At 33.3% G+C, this 8,261-nt stretch overlaps 1 long non-coding RNA gene across 1 annotated transcript; it reads right to left on the bottom strand.

Moving 5' to 3' along the window:
- Positions 1 to 3,148: 3,148 nt before the first annotated feature.
- LOC145108226 (uncharacterized) lies at positions 3,149 to 5,214 on the bottom strand. Its single transcript, XR_013708120.1, has 4 exons — positions 4,956 to 5,214; positions 4,668 to 4,779; positions 4,511 to 4,561; positions 3,149 to 3,492 (listed from the first exon to the last, which is right to left on the bottom strand). It is a non-coding gene; the product is annotated as an uncharacterized LOC145108226 (long non-coding RNA).
- Between the last annotated feature and the right edge of the window lie 3,047 nt (positions 5,215 to 8,261).

Raw genomic sequence — 8,261 nt, 5'->3', positions numbered from 1 at the left:
TGAGACTCTCAGGTTGTTCCATATACACATCCTCTGTGAGTTTTCCATTAACGAAAGAAGTTTTCACATCCATTTTCCATATTTCATAATCATGAAAGGAAAAAATGGCAACTAATATCCTAATAGATATAATCTTGGCTACTGGTGAGAAGGCTTCCTCATAATCAATTCCTTGAGTCTGAGTGTAGTCCTTCGCAACCAACCTACCCTTAAACGTATGTACATTCCCATCCATGTCGATCTTCTTATTGAAGATCCATTTACACCCAATGTTTTTAATGCCAATAGTGGGATCAACCAAATTCCAAACTTGGTTATCATACATGACCTGAATCTCTCTCTCTGTCTCTCTGTATATATATATATATATATATATATATATATATATATATATATATATATATATATATATATCCATGCTTTCTTTACATTGGCAACCTCAGGGCCTGCCATCACTTCCTCATCGTTGGATGGCTCATTTATATACTATCCAATGTACGATCACTGATTAGTACGTCTCCTCTGTTGTAATATGGAAACCATAGAACTCAGGAGGAAGACGAACTCTATTGGATCTGAGAAGAAGAGGTTGAGATATATTAGTTTCCTCAACAGGTGCATCGACCTCCAATTGAGTGCTAGTGTCAGTTATAGGTTTTTCTTTGTTTAACTCTTAAATCTCGTCAAGATCAATCTGATTCCTACTAGATTCTTTGTATATGAGATCCCTCTCATGGAAGAAACCCGTTCTGGAAACAAATACCTTGTTCTTAGAAGGCATATAAAATAAGTATCCAAAACACCTTTGTGGATAACCAATGAAGTAGCACTTCATTGATATGGGTTTGATTTTATCGTTGGACTCGCGACGAACATAAGCTTCATACCCCCACATGTTTTATATATGCTAGAGAAGGACGTGTCTCACTCCACATTTCAGATGGTGTTTTAACAACCTTCTTAGTTAGTACGAGGTTTAAGATGTGGGTGGCTCTCTCTAAGGAATGCACCTAAAAAGTTATTAGAAGTGTAGCTCAACTCATCATAGATCGAACCATATCTAATAGCATTCGATTTCTTCTCTCAACAACACCATTAAGTTGTGGAATTATAGAAGGAGAGAATTGTAAAACTATTCCACAATCATTTAGATAATTGATGAATTCAATACTTAAATATTCTTCATCCATATCATATTTGAGCATCTTGATCTTTCTGCCCAGTTGATTCTCTACTTCGTTTTGAAATTCGTTGAATACTTCAAATGTTTCTAACTTATGCTTGATTAAATAGATATATACACATCTACTAAAATCATTAGTGAAAGTCACATGTCTTGTGATGGATCTTAATTGTCCACAAACATCTATATGGATAACGTCGAACATATCCTTGCCTCTTTCATAGTGACCTGTGAATGGCGCTTTTTTTTTTTATCTTTCCAAGTAAGGAAGATTTGCATACATCATCTAACATTAAGTCAAATGATTCCAACATTCCATCTGATTAAAGCTTCACGGTGTGTTTCTTGTTTATATACCCAAGACGATAATGCCATAAACATGATTTATCCAATTCATTATACACCATCTTACTTGTAAGTAACCATGTCTTTGCATTAAATGAAGGTATGGGCTTTAAGTATTGCATGTAAGTAAAAATAAATGTGCATGCTTTTATTTTTTTTCACTATTTCCCTTAAAAAGAAGCCAACGTCGAGAGCTCTTTCTAATGTCCCTCTCTTGCCCTTTTGAATCTAGTTGCAAGCATTTTGTGTTCATAAGTGTTTATCCTGTGGTGCTTACTTGAGCTAAGTACTTAAAGGATTAAGAAATCACTTATACAAGAAGGGAACTAGTATTCATTGTGCCTTACTCTTAGTGATGGGTTACTTATAGAGAAGTCCTTGCCATCTACATTAACACCCCAAATCCAAGTGGGTTCAAAGGCTCCAAATGTTGTCACTCTAAAACACGCTATGGTTTTTTTAATATCCTTCTAACCTATGTAAAATGATCTTTGATGGTTTTGTTATAAAATAGTCTAAAATAAACTAGTTTTTTTTATTAATGCTTCAGTTGTCGTGTTTAAGAAAAACTCTCTAATTTATGTATCAAAGCCCATCAGTTATTATTAGAAATATTATCAACAGTTAATGACATTGGACACTCTTTCCAACATTACCATCATGTTGGACGTTAGCGCCCTAACAACATCCATACTGCCACTGTAACCTTTAAGCACACTACGAACATCAAACAAATGAAATGTTTCCACCTGGAAAAAATCAATCCTATAGGGCAGGCGTCAGAAATAATGGGTCGTATATAAGGAAAAGGTAAATAGGATAAATGGACTATCTATTTCTTTCATCCACTATCACTCTCACTCACCCTCGTTTCCATTTGCGACTTGACCATCAGATAGTGTTTTTAGAATCTCCTACTTATATACTAAACAAATTTTGGTGATTTATGCATATGCCACGAAGTAGAATTCAATCACGCGGACCAGTTTATGTATGTGGTGCCATCTACGGGATCATTGATATATATACTAAAGCATCGTTACAACAATGTGAGAAATAGGAAACCCAACATAATTAAGGAAGGAAGTTAGTTTAGCCTAATTCAACCAATATCTTTATTAGGGACTCCGGTGGAAGCCACACCACCAATAATCCTTCCTACTCTACCTCCCAAGATCCTCAAACCTATCTTAGCACTATAAATAAAATGACGTTTAATGGCACGGAAAAAGTGCCACTAAAGACCACTCGACAATCAGCGGCACAAAAAAAAAGTACCACTAAAAAGTGTCACTAAAGGCTTTTAGTGACACTTTTTTATTGTGTCGCTGCAGCCCTTGTGGGTTTTAGTGGCACTTTTTTTTATGCCACTAAAACTCTTTTAGATTTTGTGACACTATTTTTATGCCACTATATAATTACTAAAACTAAAAAAAAATATGTTTTTAATGGCATTTTTTACAAAAAAAAATTAAATCTAAAAATTAATTCCAATATTTTTTAAAAAATAATGGAATATAAAATAATAATTAATATAATAAATACTAAACACAAAATCATTATTTAAATTAAAACTTAACTTGTCTTACAACAATATTCTCTATATTTAAAACAAAAATATCTTCCAAAATGCTTAATAAGTCTAAAATATAAAAGTGTGCTAATAATTACTCAAAACATTGAACTATCAAACTAAATACTAGTTCAGGCAGAAACACCAAACTTGACATGAAGATGAACTTTCTATAGTTGTTCCTCTTGTTTATCCAACTTACAAACAATTGCCTACAAATTGATCTTTGTTCACCTGTCCATCATTGTCTATTTGTTGTGCGACAATTTCATCAACAGTAAGACTTGGATCATATACAAATGATTTAATAAACCTTGCCAACGCCTCCACTTTTTCCCCATGCTAAAAAATATCCGTTTTTTTATAAAACTTGTTTCGGTAGGATGAATAACTGCAATGAAAGTTAAATATGTTAACAAATACACACAAAATAATAAAATAAACTCCAACAAAGTAACAAATCTTTGGGGCCATTTTGTCATGTTTTTTCGTACAACACAGAGACCGTTTATGTAATAAATTACTGCCACAGAGACCATTTTTGTAACAAATATTTAAGGGACAATTTATGTAACCTATCATATCAGATTTCTACAAGAAGGAAGATGGGTATATTTGTCCGAAAATTACTCAACTCACAATACCTCACAATGTAGTTCTCAAGATACGGAAAAGATAAGGAAGATGCAAACATGATCCATTTAAGTTATCGTTATAACGTTTTCACAAAATAATAGTAATGTTTTTATAACATCTCAGATAAAAATACATGTAGGTCATACAAAATTCTCTAGAATGAGAGGGGCATACTTGTCCAATAAAAGAAAATCTGAAATATGTACTCAAATAATAGTAATGTTTTTATAACATCTCAGATAAAAATACATGTAGGTCATACAAAATTCTCTAGAATGAGAGGGGCATACTTGTCCAATAAAAGAAAATCTGAAATATGTACTCATAATGAAGGGAAAAAAAAGGAAAAACATGATTTTATGCTACAATGCTACAGAAACCATCTAATTTCTTATTTCAAAAGTTCTTTTGATCCTAGTTGAACTTCATTAAAATATGATCAAGATAACTTTGGTAATTTTGATAGGATTTAAATATGCAAAAACTACTGCTAGTGATCATGTTTTAGCCTAAACTTCTTGTTTGTTTCTATGACTTCTTTTTTTAGAGTATTGCATTTTTTTAGAAATTAATCCAAACATAGTAGTGTACTTTCACTAATTTTAGAAATCTATCCAAACATGGTAAATATTTCAAATCATGATGCCTTTATACGAGAAAAACTAAATGTACAATGATGCTATCATTGCCTATATTTTCTAAATAATGATGTATTAGAAAGAAAAGAAAAGAAAGAAAGATATACTACTATAAATCTAAAGTCATTTTTTTACCTGCGGCTTGACCTGGAGGATAGAACGAATTTTTGAGCATGGGCTTCACATCTAAATTTTAATAATTGAGAAGAAATAGCATATTAGAACTCAAATCGAAAAATGGAGAACAACAAATTTGACGAAAAATCTGGAAATCAGTTAAAAAAAGTCACACCTAATAACATGTATTACATTTTTCGGCGGTGCAGAGAGCGAGGGAGGGGGTGAATGATGGAATTGCAGACATAATCTCTTCAGGCATTTCGTCAAGCACTTGTTGTGCATCTCTAAACAAGCAAGATATTCAACTAATATTAAAAAATATTCTTGATAGGGAAAACCTATCATCGATTGTACGAGGATACAAAGGGGTTAAGGAAAAATGAATCTGATTATGATTTGCATAGAAGAATGATTTGAGCGTGATAAGGGAAAGCGGAATGAGGACAACTTCATTGTATACCTGATATGGCGATGCTTGGGTAGAACACGATGGAAAGCAATGGTAGCAGGCAGCGGTGGCGAGTTGTGTAGGTTGAGAGACGACGATTTTGAGCCTATAGTCAGCACTATAGCGATGGTGACGGAGATTTGGGATGACGTGGGTGGAAGACAATGTGATTTTGGAGCGTGGGTGACCGGAGGTAATTAGAGGGTAAGGGTGAAATTGAAATTTTTCAATAAGAGGGAAACAAAGTGTATAGCGGGATTTTGTGTTTGTTGAAAACATTTTCCCGCTGGGAACAAAGGTTTTCTAATTTTTGGATGCTTTTCTCAAGCACAATTATTTGTTTTAACTTTTTTAATATTTTTATTAAAACTTAAATTAAATATAACATATTATCTATAATTCATGATTTTCCAATTTTAGTTTACTAGAATGATTTATTTTTTTATAGTTATTATAATTTAAATTAAGTATAACATATTATTTATAAAAATTTTAATGATACTATTTTTATGCCAATAATTAGAAAAAGCATGTCATAAAAGTACTAATGTCACTAAAAGTAGGCTATTAGTGTCATAAGTTATAAAGTGTCATTGTATGTTAAAACTTATTGTGACACAAAACAAAAGTGCCACTAAAAATAGGCTATAGTGGCACAAAGGCAAACTGCCACTAAAACTTTGATGTAATTTTATTTGTAGTGTAGCCATTACACCAACACTTATAGTCATACCACCTATAACAGAGAACAAACAACCACTTAAAAGCAACCACCAAATTTCTTACCTTCCGAACCAAACCCTACTTTGGTGGATGAAAGTGCAATGATGCAATCTCCTACTTGGAATATACCATGTTTAAAGTTCAATACCAAAAGATGAAAGTCACTCTAGCTTCTTCTAGCCACACAGGCTCAAACACGGTTGTACAATTGTAATACCCCTAACCCCAATAGTATGATTTGTATGAAGATTTAGGCAATGATATCATTTATGATAAGATATGTAACCAAAAAAGATGCAATGAATTGGTCTTGGTTGAAGTTTATGTGCATTGTTGAGATAAGGGGAACATGCGAATATGAGAGTATGATGGTTGTTTTTTTTTTTGTTTTTTTTTTCTCGAAATGGAAGATGATATTGAAGAGAAGAGTTTGAACAACATTGTTGATTTTTCGTAACATTTGTTTTGATTTCCCAATTTTTTGGGAAGTGTATAGGCACGAAAAACTCATTTGAATGTCATTAATGTCACCGATTTTGCGAAACTGTTTTGTTATCAAATTCTTTTTGATTGTTACATTAAAAGTTTAAATATTAGAGTTGAATTGGGTTTGTCTTATATGCATGAAAGTGTAAGAATATTGAAAAAAACTTCTGATTTTTTTTGTACCCACAAAAAATGCAAAAACTTATCAATAAATATGACATAATATTTAATACCAATGTGGCTTTGCAAATGTGATATCAAAACACAATGGATATTTTGAAATGGAAACAATGCAATAGTTTGCGATAAACGAAAATACAACCGAACATGTTTCCCTAAGTGACATGCATGAAATAATAAAGGGGAATTCTTATTATTACAAAACAAGAACGATTTGAAATTAAATGCTTGAAACATGTTTGTTGGTATAAACAAGTCTTTGGTGCCACATGTATGAGTTGAACATAATTTTTTTTTGATGTTTCAGATTGATTATGGATAAAGATCACTCATATTGTCACATCGAATGAGGATTCGATGAGTCCAATAGTCCTACATAGAAAAAGCAAAATCGTCAAATTTTTTATTATCTCAAGTAAATTGACACACCAAAAGAAGATTTTTAATGATTTGATGGGTTATAAGCATATTTTTTTAGTAGCACCACGGAAAGGATTATGACAAGGAGTTGTGTTACATGTGTTAGTTCAAGATCCGTACCGAGCAATACCGAAAAAGAATTGACCTTATGGCTAAAAGATTATACTCCCTCCGTCCCAATATTATTGTCAACAGACAAAAACACACATATTAAGAAAAACATTAATTACCACTAAATTTATTTAATAAAATGACAGTTTTGTCCTTACTTTGCATTTAATGTTCCATTAAATGTTTAGTTGGTTAAGTAATAATGAGGGGGTATTTTGGTAAAAATGTTATTTATTTTTAGAAGTGGACTATTATTTTGAGACAAACCAAAAAGAAAAGATGGACTATAATTTTGGGACGGAGGGAGTAGTATATTTGAGTCGACATAAACATGAGATGTTGCCCCGGAGTCCATGTATCCTGTTGATTCATTATAATGAAGGCTTGAGGTAAAGTTGTGTCTTGTGCATCATTTTCTGGAAATCGGAACCAGTGCCAAATGCCAAATAGAAGAAAGATGCTATCCAGCAAAATGCATGTGTGGGCTTCTGTTGTTGGGCTGAACCAAAAACCGATTTATTGGGCCAAGAATGTTGTTGCTGTCGTTGTGGCCCAATGTCAGGCGATTGTTGGATCGGTGCTGAAAGGAGTCCAGTGCTTGTAGGTTTCGACGCAGCAAGAAAAGGGCAAGGCCATGGACCATGGTAGCCAATAGCCATCCACCCCATCCACCATTGTTGGTCGAAGATGTGAAATTCCCACTGGGACGCTGTTGGGGCCTGTCGCCGCCGGTTCTGTCATCACGGTGGTTCCGGCCTCCTCCGCAACCACCGTTCCGTCATTGTGAGTCAAACTAGAGTATATTCGTATGGTATGCTTACGTGTCAACGAGCTGTTACATTAGTTTGTGTATATACTTGCCTATCTCTTACGTTTCAGTTTACTTTAACAATAATACAAATTTCTTTCTCTTGCTACTCTTTCTTTTGTTCCTCTATTCTCGCTCTTACGAAACAAAGCATTAGATTCGTTAATTTTAAGTTAAACTCTTCAAAGTTCACCAAACCTCTAACAATATATACTTCTTTTTGCTGTCAATTAAAATACATAAATGAATCATGTTCAGATTAGAAGAGAAGAAAAACTTTGGTCTAATTGTAACCCTAATGCGCAAAGTTATAGCTTTTAATGGTTAATAAATGTTTCCTTTAAAGTGGTTTTGATGGTAAACCATGATAAGTTCCATTTGATCAAAAGCATCACCAATAGGAGATAACATGGTTTGATCATTGACACATTACCAACGGCTCTGAGGGGTTGGTGATTACTTTAACATCTTCTTCCTTTTTCTTTCTTCACGGTTGATATTGATGGTGTTGGGTGGTGGTCCAACTTATGCCTACCAAACATTGGCTCTGACATATAATCAACACCATGGACATCATGCATTGCTCAAGC

Source organism: Lactuca virosa, chromosome 1 (assembly GCF_052849685.1).
Source record: "Lactuca virosa cultivar CGN04683 chromosome 1, Lactuca_virosa_CGN04683_v6, whole genome shotgun sequence".
NCBI lineage: Eukaryota > Viridiplantae > Streptophyta > Magnoliopsida > Asterales > Asteraceae > Lactuca > Lactuca virosa.
This window is presented reverse-complemented; position numbering and strand designations above follow the sequence as displayed.